Consider the following 14,105-nt stretch of genomic DNA (forward strand, 5'->3'; position numbering starts at 1 on the left):
TGAGGTACAAGCCCCCATCATCTATTTTTACGCTGAATTTCATTTACATTTTATTTTCCCTACTGATAACAGTGAACAGAGAACACGCGGAGGCTGACACTGGAGAGCTTCCTGGGTCAAAGGGTCAGCAGTTAACCTGTCAGTAAGCAGGGTAATGATTAGAATAATGCTACACACACACTCACACACTAGAGGTTGGCGCTGGCCCCTGGTTCTACTGACGGACCCTGGGGGGGGGCTTTGCGGAATGGCTATCTACCTCTGATAAACAATAGGCGTCAGGCCTGGGGTGGTAGGGCAAGACCCTTCACCTACAGTATTTCACACAAGATCAAAAAGGGATCGCTGAATAAAAGAGAAAAGGATGCTCTGGACTGCCAACACACACACACACACACACACACACACACACACACACACACACACACACACACACACACACACACACACACACACACACACACACACACACACACACACACACACACACACACACACACACACACACACACAAGGCCTCACACACATAAAGAAACACACATACACAGCCACACCTATGAAGGGTCTCTAACACCACTGCTAAGCCTGCTGGGGAAAATAAAGAGCTGGCCAATATCGGCATTGACAACGTTGTGTAAACTTAACAGTCAAACAAGAGTATTTACCTTTCGGCAACATTGATTTAACATTGAAACCATCCCGAATACACCTGTGATGTTTGAACAAGTCCATTGTTTGTAATCTTGTCCATCAGATATGTCATCAGATATGTCATATTATGGGCCCTACACATTGGCGGTAGATTAGGTGATTTCCTACCTTTACAGTGTACAGCACTTTGAGCACTTGGAGAGCATTATCTCAACTGCTAACACCCTTCTTTTACCCTGGGGATCAATAAAGGCCGGTTGTGATACAGCCTGGAAACGAACCAGGGTCTGTAGTGACACCTCTAGCAGTGAGATGCAGTACCTTACACTGCTGCACAACTCGGGAGCTGTTATGTTCTATTCCATTCTATTACATCTAAACTAAATCCAACATGATCATAACATTTCATTGTTATTATAACATTGTTATTATAATGACCTAAGATCAGAATGAAAGCCTTATCAGGTCTACTGTGTCTTGGCACTGCTCTTGGTGTAGCCTCTAGCCTCTACAGAACTCTGGCATCCCTAGGCAGTCTAAATAGGGACGCGTTAACATAACAGTATCAGACATGCCTACGGGTTTAACAATAAAACACTCATCCATCATCTCATCCTGTTTCCTGCAGGAAGTATGGTTGAAGCACGTTCACATTCACAGGTGACCTTAACACACACACCCGTGGTCAGTGTAGGGGCATATCGTACAGACACACACACACACACACGTACGTCACTCTGGCTCTCGACTCCACAGGTGTAATGATGCATTGAGACGAGGTGTGTGTGTCTGACTCTGTTACTGAAAATCCATGGCTGTAGGTCTCCAGTAGGACGGATGCTGGAATTACTTATTAAAAACATTGCAGCCCTTTCTTAATTACGCAAGAATACTGTGGCCTGGTTCTGCAACATACATACTGTTGTCTGTCATACGGGCTCAGGATAGCATTTCACATCAGGTTAGTTTAAAACAGATCTGAGACCTGTTCAAATCCTGCTTATAATGCTAAACTACAGCCACTCTCTGACGTGGTTGTTGTGTGAGTCAGTGGCATTCCGCAAGGTCTGTGAAAAATATGCAGTTTTGTAGCTAATCATGCTTTACTACACATTTTGCGATGTGGATGAGAGAAAATGTTGCTCTTTTACTGCTAATTTCCTGTAATTCTAAATGTTTTTGGCTAATGATGTGTTCAAATCCTATCTGGGGGGGTTGAGCATAGAGATCCTATTAAATTACTAGAGGGGCTACGTCATAAAGCCCTCGAAAATCTAGAATGGGGTGGAAATGGCAGCCATATTGTTAGGGAGAAATCCAAACTAGTCTTACAGGTCGTTATCAATAAAACTTTATGGTAATATGGTGCAGAGCGTCGATTTTCCTACTGGGGGGCAACAAGATCCACAGCTCCACTAAAACTATTAACAACTGCATGTTGTTTTCAAGGGATTATTAAATATATGTAAAATATTTGGTGTTAATATCAACACTTCTTGAAGAGGATAGTCACAACTACACATTTCAGATTATTCCACAATTATTGATAACCTATTGGAATGAATGGCAGTCAAGGCATAATCCTGATTTTACTTATCAAAAATTGCGTAATAGAATTATTGTAAACCTAAAATATCATCATATAATCATAAATACAGTTTAAATAGGTTTTATACAAATGTTCTGTAGACTGAGCCTCTAAAAATATATGTAAACAGACCATACATTTAAAAATATATATATTGGAAAGCTGAGAATGTTAATTTATGATACAATATCATTGATTGTAGAATTTACAACTTGTCTAAGTCCTATCATACTGATTTGAGCTAGTGTATGGCTGTGGATTGCTGCATTGTTTGAATGGAATGTTGGCATATTGGGAGTTCATTTGAAGACATGATGAAATCATTCCTCTAAAACTGTCCAGCTAGCTAGCTGTCAAACAAACAAACAGTGCAGATAAACTCTTCCAATTCATTATTGTACACTATCTTATCACAGCACTGGCAAACCATTGTTGACCTGACCAAAATGGCTGACCTTTTTCCTATCATAAGAAGGTTCATGTCCATTCTACTATTCTAATTCCTAATTCTATGGGAGTGACCCCCAGGGGGTTGAAGGCCCCCAAAGCCTGTGGTTCCCCTCGCCTTGCGGGGGCTGCGTGATTCACCAATGGTCTGAGTCAGTGTCAGTCAATTAGACAGAGAGAGAGAGAGCAGAGAGAGAGAGAGAGAGAGAGAGAGAGAGAGAGAGAGAGAGAGAGAGAGAGAGAGAGAGAGAGAGAGAGAGAGAGAGAGAGAGAGAGAGAGAGAGAGAGAGAGAGAGAGATATGTGTGTATATTTGTGTGTGCATGCATATCTTTATGTGTGCATGTCAGTGTGTGTGAGTTTCTGTGTGTCTGGTCTGTGTGTTTGAGCTCCTATAGCGAAGCAATCTGCATCCCTCTATAATGGGGTAAAAGAGGACATCTATTATTGGGCAATGTGCAGTCTGATGGAACCTATTGATGTCTGAGTAGACTGTGATGCATCCCAAATGGGACCCTATTCCACGTCCCCTTTGGAATACACTCCGTCTCCCTAATTAGTACATAACACCCACAGTTTGGGCCTCTATAGGACACCCCATGGACAGCATTCTTTGCATTTCTACATTTACCTTTGATATTGAAAAATGTGTTTTCTTTACAGTTACAATAAGGAAGGCAAATAAAGTATTGATCTAAGGGATTAGGGAAACCTCTCCTGTAGTGTGTGTGTGTGCGCGTGTGTGGTGTGAGAGTGAGAGAGAGAAAGAAATGATCTCAACAGAGAAAAATCTCCTCGTGTGCTGCCTGTGTCCCACCGATAGAATCCCCATACTTTAACGATGACAGCTTCTCCATCCTAGATGGGGAGATCAACCATTTCCAGGCCCAGGGACATGCACTAGCCTGTGGAGACCTAAATGCCAGAACTGGACAAGAACCTGACACTCTCAGCACAGAGGGAGACAGTATTACCTCCCAAATATTCCCCCCTAGACACAACTATGACAAAACAACCAAAAAATGGGTCATAACTCCTGATCAAATGAGCCTAATTTGTTTATTAATAACTTTCCATGTTCAAAATGATGAACTCTCCTCAAACAATAGCATGGTATTATTTTACTGTAATAGCTACTGTAAATTGGATATTGGAGTTAGATTAACAAGAATTTAAGCTTTCTGCCAATATCCAATATGTCTATGTCCTGGGCAATGTTCTTGTTACTTACAACCTCGTGCTAATTGTATTAGCGATTAGCAAAATAATGGTTAGCTCAACCGTCCCGTGGAAGGGACACCAATCCGAAGAAGTTTTTAACAACAATGACAAATGGTTTGATGAAGAATACAAAAACCTAAGAAAACATTTGAGAAAACTATCCATCTAAAACATAGTGACCCAGAAAACCTGAGTCTAGGCCTTCACCATGGTGAGTCACTAAAACAATACAGAAATACACTATGGAAGAGGAAGCAGCAGCACGTCAGAAATCAGCTCAATGTCATTGAAGACTTCATAGAATTGAACCACTTCTGGGAATATTGGAACACATTAAACAAACAACAACAACAAGAGTTATCTGTCCAAAATGGAGATGCGTGGAAAAACCACTTCTCTAATCTTTTTGGCTCTATAACAAAGAACAGACAGCAAAAACATATAAACTCAGCAAAAAAAGAAACATCCCTTTTCAGAACCCTGTCTTTCAAAGAAACTAGTAAAAATCTGAAAACTTAGGACACTAAAGAGGCCGTTCTACTGACTCTGAAAAACACCAAGAGAAAGATGCCCAGGGTCCCTACTCATCTGCGTCAATGTGCCTGAGGCATGCTGTAAGGAGGCATGAGGACTGCATGTGTAGCCAGGGGAATAAATTGCAATGTCTGTACTATGAGACACCTAAGACAGCGCAACATGGAGACAGGATGGACAACTGATCATCCTCACAGTGGCAGACCACGTGTAACAAAACCCGCACAGGATCGGTACATCCAAACATTACACCTGTGGGACAAGTACAGGATGGCAACAACAACTGCCTGAGTTACACCAGGAATGCACAATCCCTCCATCAGTGCTCAGACAGTCCGCAATAGGCTGAGAGAGGCTGGACTGAGGGCTTGTAGGCCTGTTGTAAGGCAGGTCCTCACCTGACATCACTGGCAACAACGTTGCCTATGGGCACAAACCCACCGTCGCTGGACCAGACAGGAGTGGCAAAAGTGCTCTTCACTGACGAGTCGCGGTTTTGTCTCACCAGAGGTGATGGTCGGATTTGCGTTTATCGTGGAAGGAATGAGCGTTACGCCGAAGTTTGTACTCTGAAGCTGGATTGCTTTGGAGGTGGAGGGTTAGTCATGGTCTGGGGCGATGTGTCACAGCATCATTGGACTGAGCTTGTTGTCATTGCAGTCAATCTCAACACTGTGCGTTACAGGGAACACCTCCTCCTCCCTCATGTGGTACCCTTCCCGCAGGCTCATCCTGACATGACCCTCCAGCATGACAATGCCACCAGCCATACTGCTCGTTCTGTGCATGATTTCCTGCAAGACAGGAAGGTCAGTGTTCTGCCATGGCCAGCGAAAAGCCTGGATCTCAATCCCATTGAGCAAGTCTGGGACCTGTTGGATCGGAGGGTGAGGGCTAGGGCCATTCCCCCCAGAAATGTCCGGAACTTGCAGGTACCTTGGTGGAAGAGTGGGGTAACATCTCACTGCAAGAACTGGCAAGTCTGGTGCAGTCCATGAGGAGGAGATGCACTTCAGTACTTAATGCAGCTGATGGCCACACCAGATACTGACTGTTCCTTTTGATTTTGACCCCCTCTTTGTTCAGGGACACATTATTCTCTCTTTCATGTCGTCTGAGATTCCCAAAGATTGGAAAGCAGCTGCGGTCATCCCCCTCTTCAAAGGGGGGGACACTCTTGACCCAAACTGCTACAGACCTATATCTATGCTACCATGCCTTTCTAAGGTCTTCGAAAGCCAAGTCAACAAACAGATTACCGACCATTTCGAATCTCACCATACCTTCTCTGCTATGCAATCTGGTTTCAGAGCTGGTCATGGGTGCACCTCAGCCATGCTCAAGGTCCTAAACGATATCTTAACCGCCATCGATAAGAAACATTACTGTGCAGCCGTATTCATTGATCTGGCCAAGGCTTTCGACTCTGTCAATCACCACATCCTCATCGGCAGACTCGACAGCCTTGGTTTCTCAAATGATTGCCTCGCCTGGTTCACAAACTACTTCTCTGATAGAGTTCAGTGTGTCAAATCGGAGGGTCTGCTGTCCGGACCTCTGGCAGTCTCTATGGGGGTGCCACAGGGTTCAATTCTTGGACCGACTCTCTTCTCTGTATACATCAATGAGGTCGCTCTTGCTGCTGGTGAGTCTCTGATCCACCTCTACGCAGACGACACCATTCTGTATACTTCTGGCCCTTATTTGGACACTGTGTTAACAACCCTCCAGGCAAGCTTCAATGCCATACAACTCTCCTTCCGTGGCCTCCAACTGCTCTTAAATACAAGTAAAACTAAATGCATGCTCTTCAACCGATCGCTACCTGCACCTACCCGCCTGTCCAACATCACTACTCTGGACGGCTCTGACTACGTGAATACGTGGACAACTACAAATACTTAGGTGTCTGGTTAGACTGTAAACTCTCCTTCCAGACCCATATCAAACATCTCCAATCCAAAGTTAAATCTAGAATTGGCTTCCTATTTCGCAACAAAGTATCCTTCACTCATGCTGCCAAACATACCCTTGTAAAACTGACCATCCTACCAATCCTCTACTTTGGCGATGTCATTTACAAAATAGCCTCCAATACCCTACTCAACAAATTGGATGGAGTCTATCACAGTGCAATCCGTTTTGTCACCATAGCCCCATATACTACCCACCATTGCGACCTGTACGCTCTCGTTGGCTGGCCCTCGCTTCATACTCGTCGCCAAACCCACTGGCTCCATGTCATCTACAAGACCCTGCTAGGTAAAGTCCCCCCTTATTGTCACCATAGCATCTCCCACCTGTAGCACACGCTCCAGCAGGTATATCTCTCTAGTCACCCCCAAAACCAATTATTTCTTTGGCCGCCTCTCCTTCCAGTTCTCTGCTGCCAATGACTGGAACGAACTACAAAAATGTCTGAAACTGGAAACACTTATCTCCCTCACTAGCTTTAAGCACCAACTGTCAGAGCAGCTCACAGATTACTGCACCTGTACATAGCCCACCTATAATTTAGCCCAAACAACTACCTCTTTCCCAACTGTATTTAATTTATTTATTTATTTTGCTCCTTTGCACCCCATTATTTTTATTTCTACTTTGCACATTCTTCCATTGCAAAACTACCATTCCAGTGTTTTACTTGCTATATTGTATTTACTTTGCCACCATGGACTTTTTTGCCTTTACCTCCCTTCTCACCTCATTTGCTCACATTGTATATAGACTTGTTTATACTGTATTATTGACTGTATGTTTGTTTTACTCCATGTGTAACTCTGTGTCGTTGTATCTGTCGAACTGCTTTGCTTTATCTTGGCCAGGTCGCAATTGTAAATGAGAACTTGTTCTCAACTTGCCTACCTGGTTAAATAAAGGTGAAATAAAAATAAAATAAAAATTCAATTTCTGTTTAGTCGCATGTCTGTGGAACTTGTTCAGTTTATGTCTCAGTTGTTGAATCTTGTTATGTTCAAGTTTGCTGTAAATAAAAGCAGTTGACAGTGCTGAGTTTACTTGATCAATTGCAAATCTTAGAATCAGCTATTAAAGACTACCAGAACCCACTGGATTCTCAAATACATTGAATGAACTACAGGACAAAATACAAACCCTCCAACCCAAAAAGGCCTGTGGCGTTGATGGTATCCTACATGAAATGATAAAATATACAGACCACAAGATCCAATTGGCTATTAAACATCCTCCTCAACTCTAGCATCTTCCCCAATATTTGGAACCAAGGATAACCCCAAACCACAAATTTTACCCCAAAAACTCTTCGACGCCAATCTTCTGCATTATCATTAACAGCAGACTTGTACATTTCCTCAGTGAAAACAATGCAGGGAACAAATGTCAAATTGGCTTTTTACCAGATTACCGTAAGACACACCATGTCTTCACCCTCTGCACCCTAATTGACAAACAAACCAAAACAAAGGCAAAGTCTTCTCATGCTTTGTTGTCTTCATAAAAGCTTTTGACTCAATTTGGCATGAGGGTCTGCTATACAAATTGATCGAAAGTGGTGTTGGGGAGAAAACACACGACATTCTAAATCCATGTATACAAACAACAAGTGTGTGGTTAAAATTGGCAAAAACACACAAAAAAAATTCCACAGGGCTGCGGGGATAGACATGGATGCAGTTTAAGCCTCACGCTCTTCAACATATATATCAATAAATTGGCGAGGGCACTAGAACAGTCTGCAGCACCCAGGGTTGGGTAGGTTACTTTCTAAATGTAATCCATTACAGTTGCTATTTACCTGACGTTTATAAAACTAGTTAAATCATGTCTGTGACTATAACAGAACGTGTGGAGCAGGCAAAAGCCCAAGGAAAACTGTTCACCCCCAAAAAAATATATCAATCCGCCAGTTGGCTGTATTGTCTATGGCAAGGGAAAATAGATAGCCTACAGCTTCCACACGATGTCGCCAGTCTTGGCAATTGGCTTGAAGTTGAACATTGGTCAAATGAAGAAGAGGCACTTCATGTCATCCGGTACACGACAGGATGTTTTGGAAGAGAATATCGACCATCATTTCAAGACGTGGAGCTATTGAATACACATCGCCCCGTGATCAATTTGATCGATTATTAACGTTTACTAATACCTAAAGTTGGATTACAAAAGTAGTTTGAAGTGTTTTGTCAAAGTTTATAGGCAACTTTGTTAATTTTAAAAAATGACGTTGCGTTTTGTAAAGCAGTTTTTTCCTGGATCAGACGGGCTTCATAAATGGACATTTTGGGTATACATGGACAGAATTAATCGGAAAAAAGACCCAATTGTGATGTTTATGGGACATATAGGAGTGCCAACAAAGAAGCTCGTCAAAGGCAATGAATGTTTTATATTTTATTTCTGCGTTTTGTGTAGCGCCGGCTACGCTAATTATTTTGTTTACGTCCCCTTCAGGTATTTCGGGGTGTTGCATGCTATCAGATAATAGCTTCTCATGCTTTCACCAAAAATAATTTTAAAAATCTGACTTGTTGGCTAGATTCACAACGAGTGTAGCTTTAATTCAGTACCCTGCATGTGTGTTTTAATGAAAGTTTGAGTTTTAGCGAGTACTATTAGCATTTGGCGTTGTGCATTTGCATTTCCTGTTGGCTAAGTGAGACGCAGACGTCTCACCTTGCCCTAAGAGGTTATTAATTAATCAGGCCCAAAAGCTAGGATATGCATATAATTGTAGATGTGGATAGAACACACTCTAACGTTTCTAACACTGTTAAAATAATGTATGCGAGTATAACAGAACTGTTTTGACAGGTGAAACCCCGGGGACAAACCATCCAGGAAAAAATCAATTGAGCTCACTGTATTTTCAATTGGATTCTATGGGAAGCTCTATTTAATAGGAACCTGCTTGCAGTTCCTATGGCTTCCACTAGATGTCAACAGTCTTTAGAAATTGGTTGATTTTTTTCTTTTGAGAAATGAGGAAGTAGGGCTGTTCTTTGTGAGTGTCAAGCCAAGTAGACTCTTCTGTTTGTTGCGCGAACAGGAACACGTTGTATTTATCCGGTATTGAACACAGTATATTCCGTCTTAAATTTTATCGATTATTTACGTTTTAGGATACCTAAGGTTGGATTAGGAACATTGTTTGAAATGTTTGGACCAAGTTTACAGGTAACATATTAGATACATTGTAGGCATGTTGGGCGAGTTGGAACCGGTATATTTCTGAATCAAACGCGTCAACTAAATTGACATTTTTGGGACATAAAGAACGACATTATCGAACAAAAGGACCATTTGTGATGTTTCTGGGACATTTTGGAGTGCCAACAGAAGAAGATCTTCAAAGGTAAGGCGTTAATTATATCGCCATTTCTGACTTTTGTTGCTGTCACGTTCTGACCATAGTTCTTTTGTGTTTTCTTTGTTTTGGTGTTGGTCAGGACGTGAGCTGAGTGGGCATTCTATGTTGTATGTCTAGTTTGTCTATTTCTATGTTTGGACTGATATGGTTCTCAATCAGAGGCAGGTGTTAGTCATTGTCTCTGATTGGGAACCATATTTAGGTAGCCTGTTTTGTGTTGGGTTTTGTGAGTGGTTGTCTTCTGTCTTTGTGTCTATGCACCAGATCGGACTGTTTCGTTTTTTTCACATTTGTTGTTTTGTATTTTGTAGTGTTCACGTTTATTGTCCTTATTAAACATGTTGAACACTAACGACGCTGCATTTTGGTCCTCCTCTCCTTCAACGTAAGAAAACCGTTAGTCGTGCACCTGCCTGGTTGAAATCTGATTTTCATGTGATTGTATGCGTTGCGCTGTCCTCAGATAATCGCATGGTCTGCTTTCACCATAAACACTTTTTGAAATCTGACACTACGGCTGGATTAACAAGAATTGACTCTTTATTTTTATGTATAACATTTGTATGTTTTATGAATTTTTATTATGAGTAATTCTGTTTTTGAATTTGGCGCTCTGGATTTTCACTGGATGTTGTCAAATCAATCCCGTTAACGGGATTCGAGCGGGAAGGGATCACTAAGAAGTTAAAAACCAAAGTCTAGAATTCCAGTCATTCCTATAAATAATATACCCCTTGATTTTCAAGAATAGGACTTGGAAATATGGAAGTATAGATTAGCCAAATAGTTTTGGGGTCATGCTCAGGTTAAACAAAGGACCTATTAGCTAGCCCTACTCTGTTGTTTTTGATTTTGTTGTCATGCAGGACTAATTGGGCTCATTGATATGAGTTGAAAAATAAATGCTGCGCTCATGGAATGGCATGATTTGAGCACTACTGAAAAGTGCTATTTAAATGTGAAAAATGTATGCCATGTGCTGCATTTGCTATAGGCCTATTGTTTACCATTTTGTATGTGACACTTTGATATCTTGATATCTTGATAATATCCAGCAGTTTAAAGGGCAAATTCACAGATGAAACAATAACAAAATGGTCGCCCGCCTCTGTTTCGATATCCATCAAACACATTTGGTGTGTCATCATAGTGGTCTCTGACTTGTGGTCAGATCGCTCAGGTGGAACACATTTAAACCTGTGCCTTTTTATCAATGCTGATTTGAATGTCATTGAGAAAACAGAAGTGTCAAAGATGTTTTTTTCACAAACATAATTTCTGAATTTAAAAGTGTCCTTGAAGTAATCATCTAGTTTTTCAAAAGTATCTGTAATCTGATTACAGTATTTTCGCTGGAAACGTTTTTTTGAAATCCTTAAATGTAACGGATTACATGTAATCTGTTACTCCCAACCCTGGCAGCACCCGGCCTCACCCTACTAGAATCTGAAGTCCACTTCTGTTTGCTGATGATCTGGTGCTTCTGTCCCCAACCAAGGATGGCCTACAGCAGCACCTAGATCTTCTGCACAGATTCTGTCAGGCCCCTACACTAAATCTCAGTAAGACAAAAATAATGGTGTTCCAAAAAAGGTCCAGTTGCCAGGACCACAAATCCATTTCCATCTAGACACCGTTGCCCTAGAGCACACAAGAAACTATACATACCTCGGCCTAAACATCGGCACCACAGGTAACTTCCACAAAGCTGTGAACGATCTGAGAGACAAGGCAAGTAGGGCATTATATGCCATCAAAAGGAACATAACATTTGTATACCTATTAGGATCTGTCTAAAAATATTTGAATCGGTTAAAGGATCCATTGCCCTTTGTGGTTGTGAGGTCTTGGGTCCACTCACCAACCAAGAATTCAGAAATGGGACAAACACCAAATTGAGACTGCATACAGTATTCAGCAACAATATCCTCCAAGCCCAACGTAAAAAAACAGATACTGCATGCATGCAATTAGGCCAAAAAGGTTGCTGTAGCCAGGCTCTCAAGAGAAGACAGGCTGTGTGAACACTGCCCACAAAATGAAGTGGAAACTGATTACACAGACCCACAAAGAATTTGAAAACAAATACAATATCTATTGGGTGAAATACCACAGTGTGCAATCACAATCATCCCTCTAGGCAGTTCCTCCAGAGCATTTGTGACCTGTTGCCACAAGAAAAGCCTGGGCCTTTCATCCTCACTGTGGACAGTCTTTCTTCATCCCTCTAGGCTACCTCCAGAGCAGCAGAACAGAGCCTGTTCCCCACTGTGGAGCAGCAGAACAGAGCCTGGGCAGAACAGAGCCTGGGCCTTTCATCCTCACTGTGGAGCAGTGTGAGCATCACTGCCTCATCAATCATCCCTCTAGGCTATTGTTCCTCCAGAGCAGCAGAACAGAGCCTGGTCCTTTCATCCTCACTGTGGAGCAGTGTGAGCATCACTGCCTCATCAATCATCCCTCTAGGCTATTGTTCCTCCAGAGCAGCAGAACAGAGCCTGGGCCTTTCATCCTCACTGTGGAGCAGTGTGAGCATCACTGCCTCATCAATCATCCCTCAAGGCTATTGTTCCTCCAGAGCAGCAGAACAGAGCCTGTATTCGACGAATAGCATTTGCACATACAGTGGGGAAAAAAAGTATTTAGTCAGCCACCAATTGTGCAAGTTCTCCCACTTAAAAAGATGAGAGAGGCCTGTAATTTTCATTATAGGTACACTTCAACTATAACAGACAAAATGAGAAAAAAATCCAGAAAATCACATTGTAGGATTTTTAATACATTTATTTGCAAATGATGGTGGAAAATAAGTATTTGGTCAATAACAAAAGTTTATCTCAATACTTTGTTATATACCCTTTGTTGGCAATGACAGAGGTCAAACGTTTTCTGTAAGTCTTCACAAGGTTTTCACACACTGTTGCTGGTATTTTGGCCTATTCCTCCATGCAGATCTCCTCTAGAGCAGTGATGTTTTGGGGCTGTTGCTGGGCAACATGGACTTTCAACTCCCTCCAAAGATTTTCTATGGGGTTGAGATCTGTAGACTGGCTAGGCCACTCCAGGACCTTGAAATGCTTCTTACGAAGCCACTCCTTCGTTGCCCGGGCGGTGTGTTTGGGATCATTGTCATGCTGAAAGACCCTGCCACGTTTCATCTTCAATGCCCTTGCTGATGGAATGAGGTTTTCACTCAAAATCTCACCATACATGGCCCCATTCATTCTTTCCTTTACACGGATCAGTCGGATCCTGGTCCCTTTGCAGAAAAACAGCCCCAAAGTATGATGTTTCCACCCCCATGCTTCACAGTAGGTATGGTGTTCTTTGGATGCAACTCAGCGTTCTTTGTCCTCCAAACACGACGAGTTGAGTTTTTACCAAAAAGTTATATTTTGGTTTCATCTGACCATATGACATTCTCCCAATCTTCTTCTGGATCATCCAAATGCTCTCTAGCAAACTTCAGACGGGCCTGGACATGTACTGGCTTAAGCAGGGGGACACGTCTGTCACTGCAGGATTTGAGTCCCTTGGCGGCGTAGTGTGTTACTGATGGTAGGCTTTGTTACTTGTTACTTTGTTCCCAGCTCTCTGCAGGTCATTCACTACGTCCCCCCGTATGGTTCTGCTATTTTTGCAGTGATCATTTTAACCCCACGGGGTGAGATCTTGCGTAGAGCTCCAAATCGAGGGAGATTATCAGTGGTCTTGTATGTCTTCCATTTCCTAATAATTGCTCCCACAGTTGATTTCCTCAAACCAAGCTGCTTACATTACATTACATTTAAGTCATTTAGCAGATTCAGTCTTCCCAGCCTGGTGCAGGTCTACAATTTTGTTTCTGGTGTCCTTTGACAGCTATTTGGTCTTGGCCATAGTGGAGTTTGGAGTGTGACTGTTTGAGGTTGTGGACAGGTGTCTTTTATACTGATAACAAGTTCCAACAGGTGCCATTAATACAGGTAACGAGTGGAGGACAGAGGAGCCTCTTAAAGAAGAAGATACAGTTCTGTGAGAGCCAGAAATCTTGCTTGTTTGTAGGTGACCAAATACTTATTTTCCAACATAATTTGCAAATAAATTCATTAAAAATCCTACAATGTGATTTTCTGGAATTTGTTTTCCTCATTTTGTCTGTCATAGTTGAAGTGTACCTATGATGAAAATTACAGGCCTCTCTCATTTTTTTAGTGGGAGAACTTGCACAATTGGTGGCTGACTAAATACTTTTTTGCCCCACTGTATGTGTTGGGTTTGTCCAGATGCCCAGAACGCTACAGAGAGCCAATGAGACAGCTTACTCCACAGACCGATT

The sequence above is a fragment of the Oncorhynchus nerka genome, linkage group LG1, assembly GCF_034236695.1.
Source record: "Oncorhynchus nerka isolate Pitt River linkage group LG1, Oner_Uvic_2.0, whole genome shotgun sequence".
NCBI classification, from domain to species: domain Eukaryota; kingdom Metazoa; phylum Chordata; class Actinopteri; order Salmoniformes; family Salmonidae; genus Oncorhynchus; species Oncorhynchus nerka.